At 35.6% G+C, this 16,359-nt stretch overlaps 1 protein-coding gene across 3 annotated transcripts in view; it reads right to left on the reverse strand.

Moving 5' to 3' along the window:
* The window catches only part of THSD4 (thrombospondin type 1 domain containing 4), an 850,332-nt gene that overhangs the window by 75,420 nt on the left and 758,553 nt on the right, over positions 1-16,359 (reverse strand). The window lies entirely within an intron of this gene.

Genomic DNA, 16,359 nt, shown 5'->3' on the forward strand with positions numbered 1-16,359 from the left:
TAAAAAAGATACCTCTAAGTACTTATTAATTTTTAAAATTAAAAAGGCAATGTGTTTCTTTAAGGGCTGAATTACCTTCTAGGCAATTTATTTCATCTACAGACTAGGTATAGAGAGAAGACTCAAATGAGATTGGCTTGAAATAGACCCCAGATATGAATTTTTTAAAAAATGCTCCAGATCAGATTGTATGTGATTCTAAGTGACTAAAAAACTAAAAAACTGGATGGAGTTTCTCAGCATCCAGCCATCTTTTTAGTTAAAGTGCAGGAACCTTGGGACAAACATCAATTGAAAAAGACTTCTTTAGATGTCATATACTATGAGATGTGGGTAGGTTTTTGTTTGTTTGTTTTGTTTTGTTTTTGTTTTTGTTTTTAGAAAGTATTGCTATCTTTTATCTTTTTATGTCACTTTCATATGCAAGTATATCCTTCTTCTCTCCCTTCCCAAGAGAGTCATCACTTATAATAAAAGACAAAATTGAAAAAAGAAAAATAGTTCAGCAAAAGTAAACAATACCTTTTAATCAAGCTTAAAAGCATATGCAATATTAAATGGGTATTGTGAAAAGGCAAATTTTTGACCTCTCTTAGATGCCTGAACTTTCAAGCAACAAGACAATCACAATATCTCTGACTTCTTCTTTGTTTCCATACCTCAACACTTCCAAAAAGAGGAATTGTATTGTACCAAAAATATCCACTGAGGCAAGCCCTGATCCATAGTGCCAATATCTGGATACATAGGCCAGAGGAAGCCTCATTTTGTGGGGAAAAGAGCTCCAAAATCAACAACAACAAATTTTTTAGACACATTACTTTTATGCATGAGGATCATGATGAAATTGTATAATTCAAGCTGAGACTGCTTTTTTAATGGCTATAATTCACATTCTAGGCACATGGGGCATTTTGGGGACAGAAATAGCTAGGGGATACATTATTTCAACTGACAATAGCTGTCAGCAGACAGGTAGAAAACTGGGTCAATACTTAATAGAGGGAGAATAAGTTGACATGACAGAAAGGTCTCAGAACAGGGTCTTTCAAGGTGAATATCTTATAAGGGGAAACAATGGATGTTAGTAATAATGTTTTATCTCATGTGATTTATTTGTATGGAATATCATTCTTTTGAAGTGGAAAGTGCCAAACCACAAGCCCCAAATCACTTCTTTGCACTGCCATAAACCATTATCTTGGAAATCCAAAAGCTAAGGAAAGTGGTAGCAATGTTTGAACACTGGCTGGTATAAAAATGGAAGTGGTGTCTCACAGCTAGTGCTGGAGAAAGGGTTTCCATTCCAGTTAAGGTCCGCATTGCACCAGAGTCCTACTTTGAGTCTATTCCAAGATGGTCGCAGTATGCTCAGGCAGAAAAGCATCAGAACAATCCTAAACTCAGCGTAACTGCACATTCTGTTTCTCTATTATTTGTGATAACACATTCTGTTGCTCTGTTATTTGTGATAATTTGTGAAATGTGTGCATTTCTTACATGGTCAGTTTCAGAAATCCTTTATCACATCATGGTTACAAAGAACTGAACTTGGAAATCATTATGGATACTATTAAAAATTTTATGTAAAATCAATGAATGTGTCTCTCTTGTAGTAAAGAATACTAGGACCTGTAGTAAAGAATACAAGAATACTTGGACCTGAGAGATACCTGGATTAAAATCCTGTTTTTGATAGTCTATAAGCTGCAAAACCAGAACTAAGACCTCTTAAGGAATCAGTTTCCTTCTGTCTAATATTAAGATAATAGTATTTATATTATCTATTTCATAGGGTGCCATGAGGCTCAAATAGAATTACAAATAGAAATCACATTGTAAACTTTAAAGTGTCAATAAATATAAAAACGTATATTAATACTAAATTTATTATCATCCAATACAAATAGGAAACAACCAGTTTAGCAACCCAGTTTACAAAGGCAACAATAGATCAGAAGACAAAATAAGGTTGAAGCAAAATAATTAATGCAGGAATACTATCCTTATATTCAATGCTTATGTGACCCATTCCTTTTTCCCACTTGATATGTGTGATAAGCTCACTGGCTCTCCAAAAGGACTACATATAAGGGATTCTATATGGGTGACAACCATATTAAAAGATAGATTTGCACACACACAAAAATAAAGATGAGTTACATGATTTAAGAGATGGACATCTTTACCCAACATCCAGTTTGGGATGTCCTCTATTTACTAACCACAACTGGTATGGTTAATAGTTTGCAAACTGATCATGAGCTACACACCATGATCTATTTGTTGAGGCTTTTAGAGAATTTGGTTAAGTATTTACAACAAACAAAATAACCAATCCCTCATCAACAACATTACAAATTTAAAACATGTATTTTGAACAGTGAGTCATACATACTTTATTGTCTTTAATTCTTTATGACTAAATGTACAAACAATTTGAGTTCATAGTACAGTACCTTACATTTGCAAAGTTTTTTACTTTTTTAAAAGTCCTTTCACATCTTCAACCTCAAATATGCTGTGAGCTTCAGTACAGAAAAAGTCAAGTGGCTATAGATAAATGGCCAAATGTTTCCTACAAGTTCAGTATGAATCATAAAATCATTGAATTTCAGTTAGGAAGACAATACAATAAAGGGTTAAAAAGAAAAAAAAGCCTACTGAATTTGGACTCAAATCTGGGTTTGAGTCCTGGTTCACCAATTTGCTAGCTGTGTGATTTTGGGGGAAGAGAAAAAGCATTTATTAAGTACCTTCTGTGTCCCAGGCACTGGGCTAAGTACTTTACAAATATTGTCTTATGTGATCCTCACAACCCTGAGAGAAAGGTACAGTTATTATGCCCATCTTACAGTTGAAGAAACTGAGAGAGGCAGAGGTTAAATGACTTGCCAAGACTTGTAGAACTGATAAGCAACTGTGATAGGATTTGAAATTAGATCTTCTTTATTCCAAGCATAGGATCATTTGGCTGCCTCTTTGAACTTTAATTTTTCATTTACCAAATGGGTATAATACTTATAATATTTACTTGTCACTTTTGAGGTTCAAAAAAGACGCATGTAAAATGCAAATTATAAAGTGCTAGTGTTTATAATTATAATTATAAATTATATAATTATAAATTATAAATTAGCTAGTGTTCCCCCTTTTCGCATGGCAAAGGTTTGGATGGCTTGCCTAGGATCAAACAGCTAATCTGAAGCAGGGTTGAACCCAAATATTTTGATTCTAACTGTACTTTTTTTCCCCACCACATCACATTGCTTCTAACTGAAATACTAATTTTTAAGGCAGCTTTCTGATAACACATAGAACTACCCTGTGTTAATGGACAGTTTCCCCATTCTAATGAAATCACAGATTTGGATCCTCTGACTTTCCCCACTGCCATGAATGCACGCTATACATAGGTCAAATCCTGATTCTAAAATATGAGCCTAAATATCAATGAAACTGAGGAGTGTGTCCAATCCAAAATCTTGCATTATGTATAAATGCAAGAGATTTGGTTAGCCCATGGTAGAGTTCCTTGAAAGTTTGATCTTGGAATAATTCAGTCTAACTATCCCCATGGAAAAAACTAAGTAGAAAAAGAATGTGTGTTGTCCAGACTTTAATATGCAGTTAGATGGACAAGATAGATAACATTTCTATTCTAAAGACAAAAAAATGGAGGCTCAGAAAGGTTGTGACTTCGTTCCAGCAAAGGACAAGCGAGGACTAAAATCCAGGTCTTCTATCTCCTACAGAAACTGACGTGTTTCTATTATGTGAGAAAGGAGATGATTTTTCAGCCTTTGTTCTAAACATCTCTAATTTTTATCTCCAGCTTCCCACCACCATCTTTGTCATATTCCTCTGTTTCTCAGAATCCAGGTTGTGTCCTATCATTGCCTCCTGGTCTTTCTATCGATTTTTTAAAAAAGCATTATGACCCACCAAAATGATAGATTTTATTTCTATTGAAACTGATGATGTTTCTTATCCTAGCCTTATTTTCTCAACTCAGCCTCTAAAATATAATACATTTAACTTTATTTGATTCATTTATCACTAAATTAGGTTAAAGGGTGAAAGGCTGGGGCTCAGAAAATAATTATCTCCATAAGTTCTATGTCTCTAATTTCTTCCTTCTACCTTACACTCCCTCCTTGCATAGTTTCAATTTATTGTAGAGTGGGAAAGCAAAAGGAATAATGAGCCAAAGGTTCTCCCTCCAAATCTGGATGTTACCATTTGTTAACATGCTTTCTATTATATTACTTCTCCTTTCCAACTTACAGGGATAAATCACTTTATTACATTTCACAGATATTGCCTTTTTTGTTTTTTACAAATTTAAAGTTTGTGAAAACTTTCAAATTGAGCAAGTCTGTTGGCACTATTTTTCCAACAGCATGAGCTCTTATCATACCTCTGTTTCACATTTTGCAATTCTTGTAATATTTCAAATCTTTTTCATTATTATATCTTTTATCATGATATGTGATCACTGATATTGGGTTTTATTATTATAATTATTTTGGTGCACTACAAACTAAGCTTATATAATATAGTGGATTTAATAAATATTTTATGTTCTGACTGCTCTACTGACCACCCATCTCTCTCATTGTCTTCAGGCTTTTCCATTACCTGATTCCCAAGAATATTAAAATTAGGTCAATTAATAATTCTACAATGGTTTCTAAGTCTTCAAATGAAAGAAAAAGTTGATCAAAGATACAAACTTTTTGCCTTATTTAAGAAATTACCATGGCCATGCTGATCTTTAGGAACCACTAACCTGATCAATCAGCAGTCATCAACATTGAGGCAAGACCATTCATCAGCAAAAATGATTACAGTCTACTGATAGTTAAGATAATGGTTAGCATTTTTTAGCAATAAACTTTTAAATTAAGGGTTATACATTTTAAAGGGATAATACTATTGCTTACTTACTAGACTACAATATCATGTGAACATAATTTTTATATGCACTGGGAAACCAAAAAAATTCATATGACTTGCTTTCTTGCAAGATTTACTTTATTGCAGTGGTCTAGAATTGAACCTACAATAATATCTCTGAAATATGTCTATACCTTCCTTCTTCTCACATGTAATTTTGTGAATATGTCATTCATGGCTCCTGCCTCCTTTGACCCATTCTGCTGACCAAATGGTAAAGCTCATTGATAGTTTATGAAATGTGGAATAATCAAGTCTAACACTGGAATGAATGGTAAAACATGAAAAATTTAGCCCCAACAAAAAGAGAATGTATCTTCCTTCTTTGCAAAGGTGAGGGATTATGGGCATGGAACACTGCAGATATTGTTGGATTTGGTTGATGTGTTTGTTAGTTTTGCTAAGTTGCTTTCCCATCCTCCCAACAAATCCACCTTAACTTTTTTTTTGGGGGGGAGGATATTTTTTGATATGGAGCTAATATAAAAACAAAAAAACTTTCACTATTTTTTTCTTTTACAATTTTATGGAAAATATCTTGAAAATCTTAGAGAAATAACAAATGTTAAACATATAAAGAGCTAATGACACTTGCTTGCCTGCTCTGATAGCTCAACAGCCTGGCCTTGATGGTGGTATGATTTCAGTGAACAAAGCACGTTTTTCAAAAATCCACCAACTCTGGTATTCACTTATTTGCCATAAGTCTCATTGCTGCCCAGTCTACTTCTTAAAGCTCAAGAAAGATTTTGAGCCCATAGGATTCCAAGAATCTTCAGAGTCCACACTTGACGAACCCCACTAGGATCAGACTATTTCCTAGCTTCATGAAATGCTCAGGATTCAAAACCACTCCAAGAAGGACCTCACAAAGTTCTCGTTACCTCTGGATCACTCCACCCTGTCTGCAACTTAACCTGACTGATTTTCTCAGGGGGTCCTGAATCTTTGGTGTTGGCCTGAGCATGAAACAGTCTAGGATTTGTAGGCCAAAATAATAAACCATTGATTATTTGACTTTGAAAGGACTTCAGAGACTCCTCTGGTCTAGCCCCCTTATTTGGCAGATGAGGACACTCAAACATGCAAAGAAGAAATAATTTTTCCAGTTGTTAATATCAGAACTGGGTCTTTAAATTCAATCCAGTTTTCTTTTCCTTAAGTAGCACCTCTGATTTGTGGGGTTTATTTTTGGTTTCTTCTTCCTTTTTCTCCTTATTTTCCTCCTTTTCAGCTTCTCTCTTCTGCTATCTTTGGTCACTTCACTACTGGACACCAGTTTATGGAAAGAAGGAAGCTTGGGAAGTAAAGTCCATTTACACAAGGCTTTAAGAATAGTGGTGGAGCAAACTATATTAGCCCCATTTTTTAGAGGAGGAAACAGACTTGGAAAGTTGAAATAGTCTCACAGCAAACAAGTTCTGGTTGTTGTTGTTGTTTAAGCATTTTTCAGTTGCGTTTGACTCCTTATGACCCCATTTGGTGTTTTCTTGGCAAAGGTAATTGAATGTTTCACCATTTCTTTCTCCTGTTTCTTTTACAGATGAGAAAACTGAGGCACACATGGTTAAGTGATTGGTCCAGGGTCACACAGAGAGTAAGGGTCCGAGGCTAGTGTACAGGGTCTATATCCCAGGAGATCATAAAAATGGGAAAAAGGATCCATGTGCAAAAATAGGATAAGAATTCACTATTTCACAATGCTGGGAAATTGAAAATTAGCATGGCAGAAACTAGGCACTGACCCACACCTAACACCCTATACCAAGATGAAGTTAAAATGCGCTCATGATTTAGACAGAGTGATGCTATAAGCAAATTAGAAGAACAAAGGATAGTGGCCTCTCAGATCTGTGGTGAAGAAAGGAATTTGTAGAATTATGGAATACAAAATGTATTATTCTGATTATATTAAATTAAAAAGTTTTTTTTTTAAATAAATAAAACTAATGCAGGCAAGATTAGAAGTAAAGCAGTATATTGGGGGAAAATTACAACTAACAGTTCTGATAAAGGCCTCATTTCTAAAATATATAGAGAATTGACTTAAATTTACAAGAATACAAGACATTCTGCAATTGATAAATATTCAAAGTATATGAACAGACAATTTTCAGATGAAGAAATTAAAACTATTTTTGGTTATGTGAAAAAAAATGCTCTAAATTACTATTGATCAGAAAAATGCAAAAAATAAAATAAAATAAACCTCTGATATACTACTACACCCCTCTCAGATTGGCTCAGATGACAGGAAAAAATAATGATGAATGTTGGAGAGGATGTGGGAAAACTGGGACACTGACACATTGTTGGTGGATTTGTGAAAGGATCCAACCCTTCTGGAGAGCAATCTGGAATTATACCCAAAGGGCTATCAAACTGCACATATCCTTTGATCTAGCAGTGTCTTTACTGGGCCTATATCCCAAAGAGAAGAAAAAGGACTCATATGTGCAAAAATGTTTGTAGCAGCCCTTTTTTGTAGTGAGAAGGAACTGGAAAGTGAGTGGACTATCTGTCAGGGAATGGCTGAGTAAGTTATGGTATGTGATTGTTATGGAATATTATTGCTCCATATAAAATGATCAGCAGGATGATTTCAGAAAAGCCTGGAGAGACTTACATGAACTGAAGCAAAATGAAATGAATAGAACCAGGAGAATATTGTACATAGGTACAAGATTATATGATGATCAATCCTGATGGATTTTTCAACAGCGAGATACTTTAGGTCAGTTCCAATGTTCTAGTAATGGAGAGAGCCATCTGCCTCCAGAAAGAGTGGGGACAGTGTGGATCACGCCATAGTATTTTCACTTTTTTGTTGTTATTTGCTTGCATTTTGCTTTCTTTCACATTTTTTTCCCCTTTTGATCTGATTTTTCTTGTATAGCATGATAATTGTGGAAATATGGATAGAAGAATTGCACAGGTTTAATTACATTGGATTACTTGCTGTCTAGAGGACAGGGATGAGGAAAGGGCAGTAGAACAAAAGGTTTGCAAGGGTGAATGTTGAAACTATATATGCATATGTTTTGAAAATAAAGTTTTTTAAAAAAAAAAGTAAAAGATTTGCAATTTATGTCTGTACACATGAAAGGAAATTCTTTTCAGTTTTTTAGTAATCATATCAAAGGCTTCCTTTTCACATTTCTATTAAACAAGAATTGTTTATTCTTACTTTCTTGATCTCTTTTATTTTCATTTCCCTTATTTACTCAAAAATATTTATTGGACATATTTTGTGAGAAGCAATGTGGTATAGACAAAGAAATATCAGATGAGATCTCCCTAGGAAGTAGCAATCTAGGTGGGAAGACAGGACATATCTATATGAAAAGGTAAGTGGTAATCAAAATAGCATAAACTGCCAAATGAGCAGAAAAGACAAGGAGTTCAGTGAGTTTTCAAAGGAAGAAACTACAGTGGGCTGGGCAGGGAAGGAAGACAAGAACAGGCTTGCAATGTTTCCTTGATGCATAGGCAGGATTTGTAATGCAGCTGTTGGGGAGAGAGTGGTGTGACATTCCAAGTAAAACACAATGAGAGTGAAGGCTTGTGGGAGAAAGGAAAATACAGGGAGTAAGGAGGACTCTGAGGAAGATTACTTTGGCTGAAGCACAAGGTAATTCAGATCTTGGGCTTAGGGTTGGAAAGGATTTCACAGATCATCTAATGAAATACCTTCTAAACCTGAGGTTTGTGAATTTATTCTAAAAAAAAATCACTGCATTTGAATATATTTTTATATTGTTGTAAATAACGATTTAAATTTAGTTTCCTTTGCAATCCCATTTGATACACTAAAAAGCATTATTCTGAGAAAGAATCCATAGGCTTCCGAAGACAGTTAAAGGGGTCCATGACACAAAAAAATGTTTGAGACCTTGGTCTAATACAAATTTGCTCTTTTATAGATATAAGTGAGCATCTGGACTTATTCCAGGACACTAACATTCTCCTTCCAGTTCTAATCGTCTATTTTGCCTCCCAAGTTTTAAGAGTCTTAGTGTTTGGAGGTACAGCTGATAGGATTTGAATGAAGGAATTTTTTAAAAAAAGGCCTTTATTGAGTGCTTACTATGTGTCAAGCACTTGGCTGAGCAATAGGGATAGAAATTAAAAAGAAGAAAGTCAATTATTGCTGTCAAGGAGTTATCTTCTGGATGAGGCAACATACATAAAAGAATTCAACTGCAGGGCTAGTGGAAAAGTGTGGAAGCTCTCAGGGTGCTGTGGGAAGATGGTGGGAAGGTATCAAGGTAGTACCCAAGTGTTTAGAAGGTGAAAGATAGGGATTTTATGATACCCAGGATGATGCCTGACCCCCCCCCCCCCCCTTCCATCAAGATTTATTACACTAGATTTATTACAGTCAGGCTATTCCATGTGGGGATGCCCTCTGTAGTATTATATTAGCATCCTGTTTCAGAATTGGAGTTTCAAGCACAGAAAGAAGTCCTACAAAATTTAAGATACTGGAGAATGGCATCCTTGAGAACTTTGAAAACCATCTTATAATCTTGTTTGTCTATATAGTTGTGAGCAGGAGAGGCATTTACATTTCTATGATGCTTTCTAAATGAGGCATGGGTTAAATATATATATATATATATATATATGTATACATTTCCAGTTTTACTAAAAGCTGGAATGTTTAAAACCAGATATGAATTCCCATCATTCCATTACTGAAACTTTGGGTGGGGGTAGAGAATTTCACCCAGCCTAATTTTTTTTTTTTTTTTTTGCCTGATTGTGTGAATGTCATGGCAACTAGATGAAGGTTTCAGGGATTAAGACTTTAATATCTTTCTGCTTTTTTCTCACTTTGATTAAATGCTTTTTAAAGTAACAATCCACAAGTTATGTGATCCTGGACAAGTCACTTAACCCTGACTGCCAAATTAAAAATAAAAAGAAAGAAACAAAGTAAAAAGGAATGACTCTTGTAAAAACGGATTCAATGGGATGCAAATTAAAAGGCTGGAAGGAGAGGAGCTAGTAGTTGAGCACCAAAGGTGAATGATTTGTTTAGCTGATACATCTGATGCAGACATAATTATAGACACAGATATAAGCACAAAACCTAATCCATGCAAGAATCATACTTGTTTCTAGCCTAGTAACATTAGGAGATAAGGATAGAAAGTTAGGTAAGGGTCAGATTAAAGATGTCTGTGAATATATTCTGAAATAAGATTTAGGAGGTTGGAATGTATCCTTTAAATAGAGGGGAACTTGAAGTTGTGTAATGTGATGAAGGTTTTGCTTTAAACAATTTTCTCTGGCAGAAGAATATATTGGAAAAGAGAAAACCAATTAGTCTAGAAGAGGAATGAGAGTCTGAACTGAGGGGATAGAAACAGAATAGCAAAGGAAAACAAAAATATTTCAAAGAAATAACCAATAGGGAAGATATCTGGTAGGCTCTCATTGGAGTCTCAGTAGAGAATATAAAAGATGAGTCCTATTCATTCACGGCCCTCATTTTTATATCCTCTGTCGTGTATTGGCAAACCAGGTATGTCTCCTTAGGTTCACTTTAACCCAAGAACAATCCTAGAATATCCAAAGCTGTCTCATGTTTTGGTTCATTTCAATTCAAGACAGCAAATCTTTATTGCATGCCCTTAAGTTCAAAGCATTGTGATAAGGTGCTAGAATTACAAGAAATAGGCCTTGTCCTAAAGGAGCCTGTATTCTACTGGGGAGGGGAAGGCAAATAAATAACAGATAAAGAAATAAGTACTCAGAAAATAAAACAAACAAACAAACAAACAAACAAAAAAAACAAACACAAAGCAGTTTCAAGAGAAAGAGATCATAGACTAATATTCTATAGTTGGACCACAAAAGACCATTTAGCCTAACTGCCTCTTTTTATAGCTAAGGAAACTGAGGCCAGGGAGTTTAAGCATCTTGCCAAAAATCATACAGGAAGTAAACACCAAAAGTAGAAGGGAGAGAAGGGAGAAGGAAGAAGAAAGAGAGTTAACAACCTGGGGAATCAGGAAACTTTACATAGAAAGTAGCTCCTGAATTATGTCAAGGAAGAAACTTGGAATTTCAAGAGGCAGATGAGAGGAAGTTTCAACTAGTTCCCGAACATGAGGAACTATCTGTGTTGTTTCTACAAGAGTCAGATTGAAAGGGCTTGGGAAGTGAGGCAAAAAGTGTCAATAACTCTTTCCAGGAGTTTAATTTGAAAGAGAAAAGAACTATAAGATGAAAGCTTGACAAGTTAGCAGAATCACACGAAGGTATTTGAAGTATGAAAGAGAATTGGTCATATTTTTAGATGGCAGGGAAGAAGATACGGAAAGATGAAAGATGAGGAAAAAAGGAAGGCTTTAAGTAAAATAAAAGCATAATCTTCTGCTAAAAAAATCAGGGAGGAGTTGTTGTTGGAGGAGAGGGAAGGTTGGAATAGTTATTGTGGAAAGTGTGATAGAAAACCAATCAGGCAAAAAATAAAAGGATTGTCATGCATCAGTGAGGGCACTGTTGAGATTAGATAACATAAATTTGTAGCGAACCCAGTCTGCACAGTTGCATAACAGCTCCAAGATCATCCAATTACTTCTGAGTAGGAAAAGAAAAGGCAGATGGTAGGATAACCAAAGACTGGATTTTGGCCAAAGCACTTCTGAGGATACGGTGTCAAGGATTCAGAGGTAGAGGACAATATATAGTAAACCTCATTTATCACAGACTCAAGATTGACAAAATAGAAATGAGGAAGTTTCAGGGGTGATAGACTGTAGACTGGGAAAACAGAATGATAGAAGGACTCTAGGGGTCACAGTGAGGACAAAGATTAAGCTTAGGAGGAATGAAATGGAGGAAAAGATCGAAAGATAGGTGGTTATGGTCAGAGAGAAATTTCAGCATTCTGGATTATGGACAAGGAGCAATTATGAGTGGTGATCAGATCAAGATTCCGACTATTCCTGTGTGTGACCAATACAGAGTGAGGATAAATGCCATGAGAGTTCAGCAGGTTCATGAACTGGGAGGCCAGGGCATTCAAGGAAACATGGATCTGCTTATTAAAGTCCCTTAGGAGAACAGAAGTTTGGGGGTGGAAGGGAAATTGTATTCAGGTACTGAACTCCTTGTTAAAAAAAAAAAAAAAGGGAAAATATAATTTATCAATAAGACCTCTATAGGATAATTGAAACATGAAATTGAACCAGTTGATGAATCTGTGTAAAGAGAAAAGAGAGGTTGCTGCGGGATGGTTTCAGATAGGGCAGTCTGGAAGTGGGAGGGAGAAGTACAATTCCTCCCAATCTAGGGCTCCAGGGGGACAGGAGAAGGAGTAGTAAGTACTAGAGATGGTGGCTTTTCATGCAATGTCTTTAGGGAAGATCTGCATTTCGCTTATGGCAAGAAGATGTAAAGTATGAAATGAAGATCCTCTGGAGTTCTAAAAGATTTAATGGAATGGGAGGCTAGTGGAGAATAGAAGTTTATAGAGCTGCTGGAAATAAGGATAAGATGATTAAGAGAGAAGAGAAGGGAGAAAGATTTCTACTTGAAGAGATACTGATTCTGCATCATAGAGGAGGGAGAATAGGAGCAAAGAATCATGGAATTCCATCATGGAATGGGAATGACTAGCTGATAAAGTGTGTCCCATTTATTGGAATCCTCTATTAACTAACCAATCAGTACTAACCCTCACTGCCTTTGCCCCGAGATTCTCAGGATCTCAAAGTTCTAGGACCTCAATTACTGGAGGAAACAAAACAAAACAAAAATAAATAAAAAAAAACAAACAGTGAGAATTAGCTCCCTAGAGGTTAGACTGAACTCAAATTCCATACTTGTATAGAAGCCTCAACTCAATTTGGTAGGAGTTGCAAGGGCCATTGTTGTTATTCATTTGATATGCAGTGTTCACCTGTGCTGACACAATTTGTACCTCAGAATATAAGGCAAGGAAATCTCTCTAACGTTTGCTAAGAGATTGAGCAGCAAAGATTTACCCATTCTACTTTTCTTCATTTTTCCTCTGTGTACTTAATACAACCTTAGAATGAACAGGGTTTACCTATCTGGATGAAGTGATTAGCTTATTTTCACAGCTGCCCTAAAGTCAAAAGCAGACTTTATCCATTTTCTCATCTCTTTCTTTTTTCAATAAATATTTACTTAGTGTCCAATATGGGCAATGTCTCAGAACGGGGAGAAGTCAGTGATCTTGATAGTTAATGTAAATATAATTATCACACCCTTACGGCTATGTACATATTATTCCCATCTTGCAGTTAAGCTCAGAAACATTTTTACAGTTTCTTACAATACCATATGGGTGATGTGCTGCCTAGGAGAGTTTTCTTGAGAATCATTTCATGGCTGTACTCTAGTTATCTCCAGTCCCAAGTTATAAAAGAAGGAGATTGTAGATTGTAAAGAGAGGCTTCAGGAAAACTGTGACTAGGAGTGCAGAAAAGGGACTATATTTAGAAGTGGGGGATGCATAGTGGTCAAAGAGGAAAGTCACACAAAAGATGTGCAGAGTGTATATATGTGGATATGTATACAAGTGTCTCAATTCAGCATCAGGTAGACAAAGAAAAGTCAGAGCACAGAAAATAATAACTAATTCAGTAACAACTGTTTATTTAGTACTTTAAGGTTTGCAAAGTGTTTTCTAAAGGCTCATTGGATAATAGATCTGAGGATGGAATGGAACTCAGAAACTGTCTAATCTAGCCCTCTCATTTTAGAGGTTATGTATCTTGTCCAAGATCACACAAGTAGCAGAATTTGGATTTGGGTCATCTGATTCAAGATTCAGTGATTTTTCCACCATAACACATGTATTTGTTATCTTATTTGATAACAGGCTAACAGCCTGTGAGGTAGATCATACAAATTATAAATTTTACATGTGAGGGGGCGGAGAAAAGGTAAGTCACTTGCCTCCAAATCCCAAATCTAGCAAGTCAAAATCAGGTATTCCTGACTCCGTCATGTGCTCTGTTCACTAACTTCCTTGGAGCTCTTGACATGAGAAGAAGGAGTGTCTAGGCACCAAGTATTTTTGCATCTAGGCAGATATCATAAGATGCTTGCACTATAGGGTAGAGCATGACATCTTCTTGCTTCTGAGCTTCAGCTACATTTCTAAGGACAGGAGAGTAATATTAGCTAATGTAGCCAGATTTGAAACTCTCTGTTAAATCAGAATTTATTATTAAAGAATTCATATGGATGGGACTAATAGATTCTGTATAGTCTGTATATATTCTGTATAAGATATACTCAAGGAATTCCAAGATAATTCAAGGAACACAAACACCTTTAGCATTCCTGAATACTAGAAATAATAATGTGATGGATAACACACAGAAGTATATGGAGAGGGAGATCTGAGATTTCCCAGCTCATCCTTGTTGCATTATGGAACTACTGTCACTAGTCTCTCAGTTTGCTTTGGCATTCTTCTTACATATCTTTCTGCAGTAGCAATTTGGGCCAACTTACACATACAACAGCTATGACCAAGCTGAAGAATCAAAGCAGAGGAAGCAAGAGAATGCATGCAAAAAGCCAATGGGGAAAATGGTCTTGATAACTGAATTAACTGTCTGCCTCAACTTAGAACTTTCATAAGGATCTTGCAGGGGCAAGAATAAATCTGCTCCCTTGGCTAACCTTGCTTATGTATGTGAGACTAGGCAAATGACATCTTCTAGCTGAGATGAGGAGTAGGGGTAGGGTGGGTAGAAGATGATGGCATGAGAAATCTGCCAGCAGATTCTGGAAGTAAAGTTAGATGGGCCCCAGTTCCCTCATCCTTAAATAATCTGCAAAGTTCTTTCTAATTCTAAATCTATTTAAATCCAATATAAGAATAAGTCACCCTCCTGATTTCATTGGTCTTCTCCAAGGAGAAACAACAACAATCTCAGCAGATTGTAGTTTATAATGTCATTAGGTTTTCAAATGATTTTTATGTAAATTATTTTATTGCTTAGGAAAACATTAACATTCCCTATGGAGTCTTCAGCCTTTTTGAATCTAACACCAAGAGATTAGCCAATTAATTTTAAAAAATCTAGTCAGTACCTATATTCAGGAAAAGAGTGAAGAGAGTAAAAAGAGAAATACACAAGTGAAACAATTCCTGACCTGGAGGAACATACTTGTTATTGAGGCATGCAGAGGGTTAACAGAGAAGTAAATACTAAAGCTTTATACAATAAAACAATTGGGGGGAAGTGTCACCAACTGGCAGAATCAAGAATGGATTTTTGAAAGATTTGGCACTGGAGTTGAACCTCCAAAGGAATTAGTAGGTACAGAGGAGAGGCACCAAGGAGAAAGTGCATCCCAGCACTGAGATTAGAGGCAACCTGTACAAAGATGTAAAAGCATAAAATGAAATATTTTGTATGGGGAATAGCAAGTGGGTTAGTTTGGTTGGAACGTAGGGTGCATAAAGGGAAGTAACATATAATCAGCATGTAAATAAATATATGTGACAGGTTGTGAGGTTTTAAAATGCTAAAGAACTTTGTATTTTATCTCAAAGGCAATAAGAAGTCACATCAGCTTCTTGAGCAAGAAGTAATGTGGCTTGACCTTTACAATTTGGCAGGCCATTCCACAGTAGATAATTGGTCAAAGGATATAAACAAACTATTTTCAAAAGATTACTGCAAACTGTTAATTATATGAAAGAATGCTCCAAATAACTACTACTAGTAGATAAATGCAAATAAAAAACCAAAACTCAAGGTTGCACATCATACCAAGAAGATGACAAAAGATGAGAAAGTTAAGGTTGGAGGAGTTATGGGAAGAGAAACCTATTAGTGTGTTGTTGATGGAGCTATGAATCAGTAGTCATTTGGAAAACAACTTGGAACCATGCACATAAAGTAACTAACATAACCATGCCCTTTGTCCCAGTGATCCAACTCTTAGAGAGTCTGTTGATAAGAGAAATCCTGATCAATAGTAACATGTTTATAGCAGTACTTTATGAGGTCCCTTAGAATCGGGAACAAAATAGATTCTCATTGTTTGGAGAAGAGCTAAACAAACTGTGATATGTAAATGCAATACATTATGGCTGCATAACAAGAAGAGACAAATATGGTGGAAATAGAAAATCATGGAAACATTTACATGATCTGATACATAGTGAAGTAAGAAGAGCAAAGAAAATAATATATATAATGATCCCAACAATGAAAATAAAAGAAATTACCAAAAAAAAAAAAAAAAAGCCAAAAGTGAATGTTGTATAATTATAAAGAACAAGCATAATGCCAAATGATACATGTCAAGATACTTCCACTCCTCTCCTTTGCAGGGATGAGAGGTGCAATGTATTGATTAGTTTTAATATTTTTTTCTTCTTTTTTCTTTAAA

Source organism: Sarcophilus harrisii, chromosome 2 (genome assembly GCF_902635505.1).
Source record: "Sarcophilus harrisii chromosome 2, mSarHar1.11, whole genome shotgun sequence".
Classification (NCBI taxonomy): domain Eukaryota; kingdom Metazoa; phylum Chordata; class Mammalia; order Dasyuromorphia; family Dasyuridae; genus Sarcophilus; species Sarcophilus harrisii.